The 17,159-nt window shown below is 41.9% G+C and overlaps 1 protein-coding gene across 2 annotated transcripts in view; it reads left to right on the forward strand.

Moving 5' to 3' along the window:
- The first annotated feature begins 2,061 nt into the window (after nt 1-2,061).
- The window catches only part of LOC121292664 (tandem C2 domains nuclear protein), a 62,013-nt gene continuing 46,915 nt past the window's right edge, over nt 2,062-17,159 (forward strand). Inside the window, exon 1 of one of the 2 annotated variants that reach the window (XM_041214924.1) lies at nt 2,062-2,544. The gene's annotated coding sequence lies outside the window, so the exon portion shown is untranslated. Of the gene's footprint in view, nt 2,545-3,433; nt 3,459-17,159 lie in introns of those variants that run through there. The other variant, XM_041214926.1, reaches the window with a different exon arrangement.

Raw genomic sequence — 17,159 nt, forward strand, 5'->3', positions numbered from 1 at the left:
CTGGAGGGGGTGGGGGGTGGGGTGGGAGGTGTTTGGGGGAGGGGGTGAGGGGTGGGGGGTGGGGTGGGAGGGTGGGTGTGGGGCTGGAGGGGTGGGGAGTGCAAAATATTTCTAGAAATTTCAACATGAATGAGATAGATGTTATATAGAGACCTTTAAAATCATTTGTCACTGATAAGTTCACTTGTTTTTATTTTGACTGGTGGATCAAGAAAAAATAATTTCCTCCCAAATTTGAGAACTTCCTCCAGGACTCCCCATTGTTCCAGGGATGCACATGAATTGCACCCATGCCTTGTGTAAATCTCATGCTGAATTCACTAATTTTCTACAGGGAAAGAAATGAAGATTGTGCAATTTGGATTTTTTTAAGGGTTCTGAATCAATTGTAAGCACTGGTCCAAAATCACTGAGGTGGAACATAAATATTTTTCATATAATCTTGAGTTAAGGTTACATTCTGAATAAACTAGGACTCTTTTCTCTATAAAAGAGAAGACTGAGCGGTAACCTGATAGAGGACCTTAAAATTATAAAGGAGTTCAATAGGGTAGACATAAAAAAAAATTCCACTTGTGTGTGAATCCAAAACTCAGGAACATAAACATAAGATAGATATTTATAAATCAGGTAAGGAATTCAAGAGATACTTATTTACCCAGAGAGTGATGAGAATGTGAACTTGCCCCACATGGACTGGTTGAGGTGAGTAGCATAAATATATTTAAAGGGAAGCTAGATGAGGGAGAAATTGGAATATAAGGACAGGCGGTTATGAAATAAAGTGGGAGGAGGTTCGTGTGGAGCTTAACGCTGGTATAAATCTGTTGAACCGAATGACCTATTTCTGAGCTGTAAATTCTATGTAGTTCTTTATACTACAGAAGTAGCAATTTCTATGCCCGTTTGATTACGGAGTTAGAGCAGCAGTGCACTGATAATCCCTGAAAAAACAATCAAACACTGGCTTAGGCATTTAGAATGTTTAAAGCTAAACATTAGGTTGCAAGTGTTGTCATGTGCATCATCTCGTAACATTTGTAATATTCGACCATCGTAGTGACAGGTAAATAGGTGGTGCAACAGTGATAAACGTTGGGTTCTGCAATTTTACTTCCAACTAAACTAAAACATACCTTGGGGTTAAGTGACAATCCATTGAATGTGGTACCTATTAACCCTGTTAATAGCTGTGTTTTGACATTTAGCTCGAATGGACATTTTTTTAAAAAGTCCCTGGCTTTTTCTCTTGTGTTTTTGCGATGTTCAAAATAATTGTTATCTTGCCCTCACTCTTGCCCTTTTGAGGTCCAAATTTTCCTCCCACTGATTTTCTCTCAATTTAATTTACAAAACAAACCTGTAGATGTAAAAATGACAATACTTTGGTTTTTACATTGACAATAAAAACTGACTTTAATGGCCCTTAATCACAGCTACAGGCCAATAAATGAATTACTTTTGAAGTGTACTCTTGCGCGTTGGATAAACATAGCAGCGAATTTCTGCTCAGTGAGGTTACATAGCAAGTGGGTTAAATGACCAATGGGCTACTAAGATAGATGCAATTATTGCACTTCTTAGACCGGAGGGGAAATAACTCATTTAATCAACTAAACAGTATTTTTAATTTGCAATTATTAAATCTTCATCCAGATAAACTGAAAATGGCTATTTATTTTAACCAACAATAATCACGCCAAAATCGTGATGGAAAGCTGTTATGTATAATTCTAGCTGAATTCAATATTCACGGTATTTTGCACCTTAAATTATTTTGTTAAAACATATTTAAAATTTACAATGCAAACACTTAAGGGAAAAAATGTTTGCTAAAGATGGTTGGTCAATTTAAAAGATAGGTCTGTTTTTAGTTTCTATAGTTTCAAATTAGAAACTACCTACAGGGTGGGTTATTCTCCAGGCTGTTCATATGATATTATAAAACTTGCATCGATTGCCGATTTGGGGCTGCACAGCGGCGCGGCACTGGAAGGGTTAATAGATCTGTCGCTGTGCGTGACGAGGACATCTAGGACCCGGCGGACACCTTTTTATTGAGGTGGATGTAATGAAGATGGGAGGTTTATCCAGAGCTGAGTGGAGGTTGCCGAATTCTGGAGAGGGGAAATGGGGTCAGTGATAGGGGCAGGGCAGTGAAGCGCCGGTTTTGGGGCAAAGTTTCAGCGAAGTTTTCCTAACTTCGCAGGTGCCAAGTTGCAAATCTGAACTTTTCCTGTGGATTGGGTTTGGTCTGAGAAGTTGATGCTTTTTCTACAAAGAATAAAGCTCAATTTTAACCCCCATAATCAAAAAAAAATGTATCTTGCAAAGAAAAGCCTTTTGTGATTTAATTTTGAGATGTCGTCACCGGATTGAAGTTTACTGAGTTCTCTCCTGTCCTACCTCTGTGGCACTAAACTGCCAGTTAGACCTGTGTGTGTGGAGCTGACCCACTTCTGCTGGAACCCCGAACAAGCCGCACAAGGCACTGGGCTCCTTGGTTAAATGAAGAAACCCAGTTCAATCCTGGAGTGACCAAAGGTAGGTAAATTTAATTGTGGATTCCACACTCCCCTCCCCTCCCTCTCTCTCTCTCTATCGAATAAAAATCTTCCTTAGAGTGCTTTGTAATCACCGAAATCTGATGTTTGTGAGCCAGTTATGCTTCTAAAATCTGCTGTAGAATAAACTTATTTATTTTTAAGGGAGATGGGAAGAATAATCTGTCGATCTGCACAATAAAAGGTTCACTTGGTAGGGGACCGACAACTTCGGGCTGTGCTGTAACTTGCACCCAGGCTCTGCAGTTTCCGATGTAAATGGAACAAGCTTTATTACATGGATAAAAACAAAAAAACTGCGGATGCTGGAAATCCAAAACAAAAACAGAATTACCTGGAAAAACTCAGCAGAGTTTATTACATGGGGTGGTGCTGTTCACATTCCTCTCTCATATAACATTGGGCTAATCAGAACTAGTAGTTCCATGTTCACTGCCACCGACATAAGTCCCAGACATGGATATATCTTAATCTACCGATTAAGGGTAAAGGAATACGTTGTCACACAGCTTGATCGTTGGTTCAGATTAAAGCATACCTTTTGGGAAATGGAACGGTTAAGAATTTAACCATGTCACGCTGGTAGTTTTCTAGCTCCTTTCACACACACACTCGAGTCCTTGTACCACTCAATGCACTGCAGTGTCTCTCTGGTGCACACACGTCTATTAATTAAGTCACCCCTGTCGCCTCTCACTGCACTACTCCCTGCCAGTGTGCAGCAAGTACATAGATAAAAACAAAAAAACTGCGGATGCTGGAAATTCAAAACAAAAACAGAATTACCTGGAAAAACTCAGCAGGTCTGGCAGCATCGGCGGAGAAGATTTTCGCCCACGAACGTCAACTTTTTTCTCCAACGCCGATGCTGCCAGACCTGCTGAGTTTTTCCAGGTAATTCTGTTTTTGTTTTGCAGCAAGTGCATGTTTCATTTCTACAATGTGCGTCGACCGGATGGTTTTTAAGTTACCAGCCCAGCTGTGCCTCTTTCGATGTAAGAGATGGGGATCTTTATAATGGAGATCCCCCCCACCTTTTAACGGTTTATTTGTATAACTGCTACGGTATTAACTGGGCGGTATCGTCGGTTAAGTGAAGTTTCATTTTTTCGAGTTAGACAAAGCAGTGATTCTGTAGCTGGGGGCAGCCTTCCCAGCAAGCACTTCTACTTTTGAACGTGGTGGGGTGGGGGTGGGGGGGCTGAAGGTAGAGGGAGAAGTTGGACATGGAACAGGAGGGTTCCCCAGAAGATATTGTCAGAATTAAATTCTCAGACTTTTGGAGGTAAGGGGAAAGACGTGACCAGACAGCGGGGAATAAGTGTTAGAGAGTGTAGGAGGATGGGGGCTGCAGATTCTGCAGGTACTGACGAAGGGACAAGGAACATAGGCCAGAGTTAGAGAAGCTCAGGGTGAGATCCCATCTTAGTTGGTAAATATTATTATTTACTAAAACTCAGCGGTTTTTAATTGTGGCTATATCTGTGATCAGCAAGGTAATTTTTTCAGAGACTCTGCACAATACTTGAACTAACCCCTCCTCTCCCCAAGTGTCAGTGGGTTTCTTCATCAATGAGTAAAAAGGGGCTGGTGTCAGGCAAATCCTCTTTAGAATCCAATGGCCATACAGGACTTGTGGCTTTGTTGGTACCGTGGAGTTAACAGAGCACAAACAGACGTTCAGTAAATGCTGGAAATACTCCGCAGGCCAGGTACCATGTGAAGAGAATCAGAGTTAACATATCCGGCTAATGGCCTTTCATCAGGACATCGTGAACTGAAACGTTAACTCTTTCTTTCCACAGGCGCTGCCCGACCTGCCTAGTATTTCCAGTGTTTTCCTGTTTTCTTTTTTTTTGGTTTCTTGTATCTACAATATTTTGGTTCTGTGTTGACAGAGCACATGCTATCACTCTAGCTGTGTGTGCAAAATTTGTGACCATCACTAACTTAACTGAGCAAGTGCTTGAGCATTGCCAGTATATTCATCAAAACCAAGAGCCCAGTGTATAAAAGCTTGATCTGACTGCCTGAAACTCCCTTCTATTATTTTAGTGATAGTTTTATCACATTTACAATAGATATGCAAATATACTAAAACATAATAGCGGTGGGGGTGATGGGGGTGTTATCAAAGAAACACATTGATCAGAATTTGCTGGGAAGATAACAGCAAGGGAAATGCACACTGCATTAGTAGTGCATTTTCTTTAAAAAAAAACCCAGTAATTTGTGACAAGGAAGAGTTACACAGTGATTTGTGGCTTGCCACAAATTGCTGGATGATTTGCACCATTAGTTTCCTAAACACAAGAGTTTGCCCTTGCTTTCCCCCATGAGTTGCAAGATAATACCTAATTTGTGCTGTTCGAACAAATTGAACTTGGTGCAGAAAGTTAGGACTGTTATCTAACGATATAAAGGCTCTTTTAATGCTGAGATTTATGTTCCTGCAATGGCATTCAATCCTGATCTGGTACAACAAAGCAGCAAAGTCTCATTCCTGCAGGTAGTACATTAGTTGTGGAGGTTTCTTAAATTTAAAATTATTTTTCCATACTTTACCTTTCCTGCTTTTTTCTCTGCCATAATCAAATCTTTCTTTCCCTCTATTTCTTTTTTCTGTGTTTAATTTGACTTTAATTCACCATATATCCTCTGTTTCTCTACCTTTAATTCTCAGAGAAAATCGACTACAGGCCCTGTCATTCACCAAGGTCCCAATCAGATGTGTCATTAACCTTGTTATCAATTTGCGCCTCCAGCAATTTGCAATGAAAAAACTGAAGGGTTGAGGAAATAATTTAATTTACATCACAAAACACACCGAGATGCCTCACTCCAGCAAATTCTGGCACAATGCAGTTTCAGACCCTGTACCATGTGGTGGCTAATGTGTAATTTTCTACTGATCTAGTGCAAATTAAGCAAATCAAACTCCTGGGCTCTGAAGTTTGATATTTATTCAGGTGTCATGTTTGCCATGTTTGTAGAAAGCGAATGATTCTGCTGAACATCTAACTCTGGTTGGGTACACCAGTGAGCTGTGAGTTAATGCATGTATCTGAATTGAATCTAAATTAGAGTTAAAAAAGACTCTGTTCAACAGAGGAAATACTAATAGTTAAAAGTCTGACACCCATAAGAGATACTTTAAGAAATATTATCTTTTTAGCTATTTTAAGTTTGACATATTGTGATTATGTTGAGAAGATGCAAGAAACCTGATGCTTCAGTATTTAAACATTTTTCATCTCATGTCAGTAGTACCAAAGATTAACAAAGACGTTATTAATAATTTTAATATCAACCCCTTTTTACTTGTGGGGTAGGATTTCTGAACTGCAAAAAACAATTACTTTTTGACTTAGAAACCCACTGATAATACATTTTTTTAAAAAAGCTCCCATGATCATAATTCTGCAATGTCCAATGACATGTCAACATTTTAGCAACAGTTTCACTCTCTCAGGAGGTTTGATATTGTGAATATGACATTGAGTAATTGTTCTCCACATGATAAAATACCAAATACACCATTGCTAATGAGCAAATGAGGCAGTCATTCCTCCTGCTCCTCTTCCAAATGTCTCATTGTGCAATACACTTCTCATGTCAGTCAGTACTCACGTGTGTTATGACCATTTAAGGAGGAGTGAACTGGCTGCCTGCCATTCAGCCTCTTTGGTTGGTCACCACATAGGTTTTTAAAATTTATTTTCCCTGTGAAAACCTTTTTCCAAATCCAAGGGCAGAATATTAAGCTCAGTGGGCAGGCGTGTGCTCAACATGCACAGGCACAAAATGACGCGTGATGACGTCGGGCGTGTGTCCTGATGTCATTGCGCAGTCTCGTGATATTTTGGGCGGCAAGCGCGCACCGGAGTTTGCTGCGTGCCCGCCCATAATTAAAAGGTCTATTAAGGCCATTAACAATCTAAATAAATTCAAATTTACGCTGCCCTTCCAACCTAACAGTGATGGGCAGGCGAAAAGGCCAAGCGGCCTCTCTAAATTTTTTAGGAAACCTCATCCATGAGCGGGATGAGGTATCCTAAAACAAATAAACATTAAATAAAAACTTTATTTTTGAATCACATGAAGGGATATGTTTTATTAAATTTTTATTCTCTTCATTTTTCTTAACACAGCGCATCAATTCAGCTCCGCGCCTCAGGGAGATTGAAGCGCTCTTTCTCACGCATGTGCGAACTGCATGCTAGGCCTGGCTCTCCCTGCCCACACAGGCAGCACTCAGTGCTGTCGCTCACGATCCATGCAGAGTGAGCCTTAATTGGCCCGCCCGCGTGAAATCGCATTGCGGGAGCTGATCGCGGGCAGCGGTCAGCTTCTTGACTGCCCCTGCCGTGCACCCCCACCAAGGGCAAAATCCTGCCCCAAATGTACTTTAACTATCTATGTAGTGAATATTAAGGAGTCATTTTATTATCTATGAAGTGAACATTAAGAGCAAGTTTATTAGCTAGTAAACCCGAGGAGGAATTTTTTTTTAAAAAAAGACATGACATTACATACACACATATCAGAAGAAAGGAAAGTTAGAGTCCAAATAAAAATTTAAAATAATATACTTTTAAGTCCTTGGTTTGTCCTTGAGGCATAGATTGTTAAACATTGTGGCAATTTCAAGTTAGCTGGTTCCTTTAAAGTCCCAGAGTTGAATTGAAGTCCATGTAACTGCACTTGCTGGAGACAATTGCCTTTTTAAAAAATCCTTTATCTGTCTTCCAGAAATTGATGAGTTTCTCCTAAGGTTCCTTCTGATGGAAATTCAGTACCTCTTGTGCTGGATTTTTAGGCTTTAGAGTTAGTGCTTTACTTGCCTCGAGAGAGATTTTCATTACTGCCCCTTTAGCAGCTTCTGCATAACCTTTTGCTTCTGCTTGGCAAACCCTAGTTCTTGGTCCTGCTCACTGTATATTCCAAAGGAATTCAATTACCTGGCTGCTGTAGTCATTAACTACTAATATTGTAGTCATAGAACAAGTAATCACACCTTGATGTTTCATCTCAGAAACTTTTGACACATTTTGAGATAGTAGAAAGAAACAGGAGATAGATTTTTGTTGATTGCATATCTTGGCTGGCTAGCAGTTCCATTAGGTAGGATTCCAGTAGATAGGATTACAGTTGATTAAAGTTCCACACTTTGCATTTTCAATATCTTTCTTTCAGTAGTCCTTTTTGAAGTGGACCTTGACACCTCTGAGGTGTGAAATTCCATGAGCAACATGTCAGGACATGCCTGCAGTGCAATCCATATAGTAACTATTCAGAAGTGGTCCACTTACAATTCTAGACATCAGATGACTTGTGGTAGCCATATTTGGTCAGTGTCTTTTCTTGTATTTTGAAAAAAGATCCTCTTTAAACAGTTCAGTATGTTTTTGGTTCCCTGGTGATGTTATAGGCAGATATCATTCAGTCACAAGATCCCATTGCTGGACACATGAAAGGAGCTATCAGCGTGGAATTGTCACAGTTAGGTGCCTTCAGACACAAGTCATCCAACAAGTGACCAGGTTTATTGAGTCCAGCTTCACAGCTTACTACAGTGGAGTTTGAACTCAAAACTGTGGCATTTATTAATCTGGTACCACAACTATTACAGTATCATACTCATCATTCACACAGTAACCACCCATCTTTTGGATGAGACATTAAACTGAAGCCTCGTGTGCTCTTTTGGGTAAAATAAAGGATCCCATGACACTATTCAAAGAGTGCAGGAGTTCTCCTGGTGTCCTGGCCAATACTTATCCCTCAATCAATATCAATATAGACAGATGATCAGATCATTTATCTCATTGTGGGAGCTTGCTGTGTGCAAATTGGCTGCCATGTTCCTTACATTCCTAGAATGACCATCTGTCTAAAGAAATTCACTGACTTTAAAACATTTTGTGAACTCCTGAAGTCATTAAAGATGTTATATAAAGACTAACATCTTTCTTATATTCCCAATGCCACCACGACCCCACCCCCGACCACGTCTCTCAAATTTTAACCAAATCACCTGACTTACTGTGACCAATGTCACCAGAGGTTCATCAATACACTAGCATGTAAATTGTGGCCATTGTTAATTTAAAAGTCAGGAGATATCCTGTTACTCTGAAGTTACAGCTCCAATGTGTGCTTTGTTGGGTCTGGAAGTTTCTGTTCAGTTGTCCGCTCCAAGGATAAGTGCCCTGGCAGCCCTATGTATACAACAGCATAGGCCGGAGTTTCTCGGCCCTGTTGTGGGTGTGACCCGCCGTGGGCGAGGCAGTGCCCCAGCCAGAAGTCCATTGACTTGTGGCGAGACAGGAAAATCCCAGCAGTAGGTGGGTGCAGAAAATCCTGCCCATAGTCATTATGCTGCCTGATTAGTAATCTGGAGGCCTGGCCCTGATAATCTGGCAAGCATGAGTTCAAATCCTCCCACAGCAGTTGGGGGAATTCAAATTCAGTTCATTAAGTGAATCTGGAATATAAAGTTGGTATCAGTAATGGTGATTACCAGATTATTGTAAAAACTCAATTGGCTCATTAATGTCCTTTGGGGAATGATACCTGCCATCCTTAGCTGGTTTGATCAATATTTGACTCCAGACCCACAGCAATATGATTGACTCCCTAACTTCCCTCTGAAATGGTCTAGCAAGCCACTCAGTTGCATCAAAAACTGCTACAAACAGCAACATTCCTTACCAACTGTATAGGTTCAAGAAGGCGACTCACCACCAATTTCTCAAGGGCAATTAGTAACGAGGGAAAATTGCTGTGCTTGTGATGCTGACATTCTGACGCTGAATAAGAAGAAAAACTTGCTCGAACTTGGCTGCTGTCCTGTCAGCAGGTTCAGGGATACTAAAAAAAGGTTGATAATCATTCCATGATGGGATTATAAAGGAATTCTAATCTAGTCTTGGGATTCCGATAACTATTGTGAATTGCTAACACTTTGCTTGTTTGCTTTGACGTCAGTGAAATTTCTTGATAAGATTACAGTTCTCATTCTACTCCAGTAATCCATTACATGAACTGTTAAATAAGTAGCATCTTAGAGTGAATGGAAACCATTCGAGGGCTAACTGCTATTTTACAGTATATTTGTATTAAACCTTTATCAGTGAGTGATGATTGGCAGCTTAATATGGACCAGTTGGATCCTTTAAAATACACACACAAAGGAGCCTTTTTTTAAAAACATGTATTTATAGCTTTAACATGGTTTTTTTCTGGTCTTCCCTTTGATTTTTCCTCCTTTACCAGCCAACTCTTCACCCTTACTGTTGTTTCTCTCCTCCCCATCCTTCCCCTCCGAGTATTGTGACATGTTGGACCTCCACCTCTCTTTGTCTTGCTCTGTTCATTCTGATCCCGCGTGTCTTCCCTCTGCCGGGTGTAGCAAGTTACCTAACCTGGTAATTCCCAGCCACTGAAGCTTCAATAGTACATACCATAGTTGTCAACCCAGCAGAATCACTCTTAACCTGTACACTCCCAATGCATTTAAATATTATCTGGGTAAGTATTTATAAAATAACCAGGTTGTTTAAAAGACACAGTTTGAAATTTCACTTGAAGTTATATCCCGTGCCTTCAAGTTCAAGGGATGGCCTACTGAAGGCGATGGCCATCTTGTATGGCTCTTCTCCAGAAACCAGTCAGGTGAAAGCTCTGGGGATATGCTGCAACATTTGGGCCTCTCCAGTTTTAAACCACTTTTCTACTATGGCAATGTTGCCAAGAATTGTATCTGTAGATTGAGCCAAAGAATTGGCTGGGTGACTGATTAGTTGTCTTTCATTTTTACTATTTAACTGGAACACAAAACAAGAAGAGAATGCAGTGCGTGGGACTGAAGAGAAGTGTGTAAACCATCCAAGCTGAGTACGTTTGAATAAATTGGTTTAAATGGTCTCAAGTTTATCTATGTGTGGTTATATCAAGTACATGATGCACTGGTATAGTCATTAAACCAGGGGAGGTAGATGGTACAAAAGCAAAATACTGTGGACGCTGGAAATCTAAAAAACAGAAAATGCTGGAAAAATCTCAAGCAGGTCTGGCAGCATCTGTGGAGACAGAAACAGAGGATTTTCTGGCCCGGTTGTGGGTGGGACCTGCCATGGGTGAGACGGCGCCCCAGCCAGAAACCCATTGACTTGCAGCGGGACTAGATGATCCTGGTGACGGGCGGGTCTGGAAAATCCTGCCCAATGTTTCAAGTCTGTATGACTCTTCTTTGGAACTAAGAGAAGTAGAAATGTAACGGATGTTATACTGTCTAAGAGGGAATGGAGCAGGTGGAGAAAAATAGGTCAAGGGATGGGTTGGAGCTGAGGCAAGATTGACAAAGCTGAGATCCCACCCATCTCTGACCTTCTTCTATTTTGCTCCACCTGCTCCACTCCCTCTTAAACAGCCTAAAATCATCACTTTTCTAATTCTCTTTAGCTCTGAAGAAGAATCATACAGACTCGAAACATTAACTCTGTTTCTCCCTTCATTGATGCTGCCAGGCCTGCTGAGATTTTCCCAGCATTTTCTGTTTTTATTTTATTATTATTATTATTTATATTAGAGTTTATCTATATGTGTCTATATTAGAGGGGGTAAATGGTACACTCAGATCTTTTTTTCTGAACAGGGTACATTGAAAGAAGGAATTATTTTTAGTGGGTTTAAAGTCTAAAGTCTTCATGTAGCCTAGTGGTAGTGGTAGGAATATAAAGGTTGTGAGTTCAAATCCTGTTTTGGTAAATTGTGAAATTGAATTCAGTAAATCTGGTTTTGGAAGAGGACAATGGAAACTGCTGTATTATTGTAAAAGCCCAACTGCGAATGTTCTCTGAAGGAAAGCTGCTGTTCTTACCCTGCCTGGCCTACATGGCCCACACTATATTGGTCACTTGTTCACTTTTATCAGGGTAATGGATGCAGCGTTGTCATTGTTGCAAGAATATTGAAAAATAAAGCAAATGTGCAATCAGTTCTAATGTTTCGATATTTCAGAAATAAGCTGAAGTTTACTTGGGGCTAATTCAATGTTTTTTTTTTTGCTTCGACTTTCTGCACTTATGATAAATCCTAAAGCAGATGGACATAAAGCTCATTATCCCACTTCTTGGGATCATTGCCCACCACCACCTCTTGATGGATTCTACCCACCTACTTAAAGTTCTATCGAATTTCTCTTCTTAGTCTCCTGCAGATAACAAAACAAGACTCTACCCATTCTCCTCCTTTTAAAAATAACAACTGGGTTTTGGCTTTTCTGTAACCTTTGCTTTGATCAAATAATACAGAATTCTTAAGTATGTTTGGCACTGATGAAACACTGTTTTCAGTTGCCTAGATCTAGTTCTTTGGAACCCCTCTGTAAACTCTTCCACCCCTTTACAGTTTCTCCTTTGAGACCTAAACCACCTCCTTGATCAAGTCCTTGGTCACTCCTCATAATCTTCTATGTGTCAATTTTGTCTCATTATTCCTTTGGCGCTTTTCTTTCATATATTAAGGATGGGAATATAAATGGAAGTTATTGATAAATTGTAATGTAATCCAATCTGCCAGTCCTCAGCACAGACTGTAACTGTCAAATCTCTTTGACTGCTAACTATCTCTTGTCATCTGGTTGTAATATCTTCCGCATTTTAGTTATCAATACTCAACTCCAGATCATTTCTGAATAATGTGAATGGCATAGAGAATCCATAAGTGAATCAACTAGTCACCGCTGTCCAACCACAAAGTTATCATTCATTAACCACTTACTTTCTATTGTGAAGCTAATCTGTCATTAATTCCACTAGTTTAGTTTTCATTAAAATCCTCTAATGGGTGGTTCTTTCATGCTGTAAATGGAATAAAGTTCCAATGTAAACCTTTACTATGTATTGTGAATGTTCAAGAAGGATGGCATGTGTCTTAGTTACCAGCTTGCTGGGCAACTGCAATTGCTGACTCGCTGACTGTCCAATGCACAAGAAGAACCCGCAAACACTTCATTCGCTCAAACTGTTCTCACGTTTTGCACCAGTGAACTCTTTAAATCTGTGTTGACTGACAGCAGCAGTTTTGTCTTTGCTGTCCTATTCTTTACTAATGGCAGTTTGAAGTAATTTTCCACAAGTTGTTGGCAATAAAGGAATGACATATTTCCGACATATGTTCAGCAAAGCTCACTGACCCCATTGCCATTCGTATGAGGCTCCGCTCGATCATTGGAGCACAGTTGATGCATTTTATAAATGTTCTTGGGGCAAGGGCAATACTGGCAATTAAGCTGCACCCATTACTGACTCCTAGTTGCCCTGTTAAGAGTGAACTATGTAGTGGGACATGTAGGCCAGACTGGCTAAGGACGGCAGATTCCCTTTGCAAAAGGACAGTAAGTGAATTAGTTGGGATTTTACAGCAATCTTTCAGCTCCCATTGCCTTTTCTAATGATTAGATTTGTTGAATTCAGTTTCATAATTTAGCTAAATGGGTTTTGAACACAAACCTTTACATTATTGGGATCATCACTAGGTTGCATCAAGACCTTAGCTTTTAATCCCCATTAAGAGACTGGAGCTATCTCTTGGTGACAGCAACAGAAGCTAAGACCTACAGGATAGTTGTCACACATAGAGAATGCCACTGTAGATACATTTCCAACAATATTTCCAGGAGAAGCTCTAGAAGCACAATCCTGCAGCAATTCAGATTGACTTTATCATTGTGTAGGAATCTGGATAGGACTGTAAGATGGTTGACTATTTAGCTCTGGCCCCTTAAAATGGGACAATATTCTGTGAGAAGTATTCACACAGTCTAAACCTTGAATATATTTTAAATAATTAGCTGGTTAGGATTGGGACCGCATTCCATCTTTTCGTTTTGTAGCTTTCATCAAAATAACTTTGTACAATTGTATACTATGGCGATATCAAATATTTGAGTCTTCCTCCCCTCTTTATTTAGAAAAAGGGTATGGAGGCACCGCAGAAAAATATTTACGAGGATGTTGCTAGAACTGAAAAAAGATTGAACAGGCTGTGATTCTTCTCTCGAAAAAAAGAGAAGGCCATGAGCTGACATAAACATTATGGCCAGGATTTTGTCCGTGTTGGGCGGGCTTGGCGGGAGCGGGCGGGAGTGGTTGGGAAGCTGACAGCCGCCCGTGTTTGGGGCCAGACTGCGATTTCACGCTGGTGGGCCAATTAAGGCCTTGCCCAGTGTGAAATGTATGCTGCAGTGCACAGCGCTGCCTGTGGGGGAAGGTAGGGAGCAGGGGTGGGGGAGGAGGGCAAGCGGGGAACTTTGCACATGCGCACACGTGCGTGCAGGAATAGCTTCCTGAGGCACAGAGAGATGACGATTTTAAGAAATAAAAATACAGATTTTAAAAATGTTACAAAACATATCCCCTCATGTCACATGAGCAGGGACATGTTATTAATGAAAAGTTAAAATTTTAATTTTACTTTTAACTTCTGTTGGAAACCTTATCCTTCCCGTGGACGAGGTTTCCTAAAAAATGCAAAGGCCGCTTGGCCTTTTCGCCTGCCCGCCAACCGTAAGGTTGGATGGGTGGTGAAAAATTACATTTAATTGGGACTTTAATGGCCTTAATGGGCCTGTTAATTGTCAGCGGACATGCTGCCAACTCCCGTGCACGCCTGCCTGACTGAAATATCGTGCGTCACTTTGCGTTCGTTCAGGTCGGGTACGTGCCGAGGTAAAAATTCTGGCCTATGACGGGATTTCTTAGGGTAGACGTAGAGAAGATGTTTCGACTTGTGAGGAAATCCAAAACCTGGGGCCTCAAATATAGATGAAAAAGGCCGCCAATAAATTCAAGAAGGCATTCAGGAGAAGCTTCTTTAGTGGAACTTGCTACCACACAGTGTTGTCAAGGTGAACAGCACAGATGCATCAACAACAGCAACTTATGTTTACATAGTACCTCCACATCCCAAGGCCCTTCACCAGAGGATTATACAGCACAATTATACACTGAGCCACACAAGGCAATATTTGGACAGGTGGCCTATTGCTTGGACAAAGAATTAGTTTTTAAGGAGGATCTTAAAGGAAGAAAATGAGGTAGAGAGACAGAAAGCTTTAGGGAGAAAATTCCAGTGCTTAAGGCCTAGGCAGCTGAAGGTACAACCACTGATGGTGTAGCAATTATTATCAGGAATGCCAAAGAGGACAGAATGAGATGAGCGCAGATATCTGAGGGCTGTGGGGCTTGAGGCGATTATAGAGATAAGGAAGGGTAAGACCATGGAGGAATTTAAAAGCAAGGATGGGGATTTTAAAATGGAAGCATTGCTTGACTGGAAGCCAATGTAGGTCACTTCTAGCACAGAGGTGATTCATGAATGGGACTTGGTGTGAATAAGGACATTGGCAGCAGAGTTTTGGATGGCCTCAAGTTTACGGAGAGCAGAATATGGGAGGTCAGGCAAGTGCATTGGAGTGGCCGAGTCTAGGGGTAAGAAAGGCCGAGGGCTTGGGCGGGACCCCTCATGGACGGGGCAGAAAATTTGGCGAACCAGCAACAGGACCGGAAAATCCCGATCAAAGACATGGATGATGGTTTCTTCAGCAGCTCGGTGATACCGTGGACATGAAAATGGGCAGTTTTAGTGGTAGAATGGATCATCCCAGGGTCAAATATGACATCAAGATAGCGAATAGTTTGGTTTAGTCTCAGACAGTTGCTAGGAGTTGGTAGCTAGGGATAGAGTTTGTAGTTGGGACTGAAAAAATTAGCTTTAGTCTTCCCAATATTTAATTGGGGGAAGCTTCTATTGATTCGGTACTCGGTGTTGGATAAGCAGTCTGATAATTTAGCGAACAGTGGAGGAGTTCAGAGGAGTGATGGTGAGGTAGAGCTGGGTTTTGTCAGCGTACAAGTAGCAAAGGACCAGCCTTGGGGGGATACCAAAGGTAACAGTGCAAGAGCAGGAAGCGAAGCTATTGTACGTGATCCTCTGGCTACAATTAGATGGACAAAAATAGCAACAGATGAGAGCAGTCCCAACCAGTTGGATTACAGTGGGGAGGCATTGGAGGACAATGGTGTGGTCAACCATGTCAAAGGCTGCAGACAGATTAAGAAGGGATAGTTTAGCTTCGTTGCACCCTCATAGGATGTGGATGTGCTTGTGACTTTGGAAAGAACTATGACAGTGGTGGAAACCTGATTGGAGGGGTTCAAACATGGGCCTGAATTTTTAGGATGGCAGGGACTCGCCTCCTGCCATTTGAAGAGTTGACGGGGAACACATCCCTTCCGACTCTGACTACCCCGCTGCCAATTTGTGCTCTAACGAATGTTGATTGGTATTAGGCGGGTCTTTCACCCCTCACTCGGGAGGAAGTCCCACCTTGGAGAGCTGCTAGGCAATCTGATTGGCCAGCAGCTCTTCAGTCCCTGCAGTGGTCGGAAGAAGAACTGCAACAGGAGGCCTGAGGTCAAGTCTGGGAACTGGAGGAGAAGGGAGGTATCAGGGGTCCCAGAACGGGGAGGGTAGCAAAGGCCTGGGTGAGTTTTGCGGGTGTGGGGTGGTGCGATTGTGGTTCCAGAGAGGAGGCTGGGGTGGGACGAGGTAGGATGGTCTGGAGATCACTGGGCCTTTAGTGGGGGAGGGGGGAGGCATCCCGAGTCAGAAGGGAGCTTCTAACGGAGGCGCAACCTCCCCTTCCTCCCACCCCAGATCTAACTTGGATTATTTTCGGGCCTCCCCTACGGAGGTTCAATCCACCTGCTGACCTAAAAGCTGAGGCTGGGCTGAAAATGGCCCTTAAGTGACCATCAATTGGCCACTTAAGGGCCTCAACTGAGACAAAGGTGGGCTTCCCACCTGAGGCCTTGTCTGCCCCAGAGTAAAATTGCTGCGAGGTCGGGGCGGGCGGGAATCCAGAAGGAAACCCGTTTCTTCAAATCCATATCCTCCCCCCCACTCCCCACCCACCCCCAGCTGCGCCCCCCAAACTAAAAACCTGCTTGTGGGTGGGGAGTGTAAAATTCAGGCATGGAGTTCCTGGAAAGATAGACAGGAATTTGAGCTGTGACAACACATTCAAGGACTTGAAGAGGAAGGGGAAAAGCTAGGTAAACACATGACAGAGAAAGGAATAGTAATATGTTGACAGGATGAGAGGAAGTAGCCTTGGAGGAGACTCATAAGCACAAACAGCAGCGTGAAGAAATTGGAACAAATGGCTTGTTTCTGTGTTGTATATCCCATGTAATTAATGAGGGTATTGTTCATCCTATCCTGGGAAAACCTAGGGGGGATTTTCCAGCTCCAATACTGGCGGGCATCATCAGAGGCGGAACAGGAAAATTTTTAAGGGCAGTTAAAAGTCAACAGCTTTCCTAATTTTCCTGTCCTGACTGTGACAATGCTCGTTGCTGTCAGGGCTGGAAAATCCTGCCCCGGTCGTTCCCAGACTGCAGCCTATTCTAACTTGTGCTCACTGCACAATTAAACAGTGAAAGTTCAATTTCCAACCCCCTAGACACTGAACCAATGTCACACACTAGCACTGACCCTGTCTCTCGTCCAAAGTCATGTGCAGGT

Source organism: Carcharodon carcharias, chromosome 20, assembly GCF_017639515.1.
Source record: "Carcharodon carcharias isolate sCarCar2 chromosome 20, sCarCar2.pri, whole genome shotgun sequence".
NCBI lineage: Eukaryota > Metazoa > Chordata > Chondrichthyes > Lamniformes > Lamnidae > Carcharodon > Carcharodon carcharias.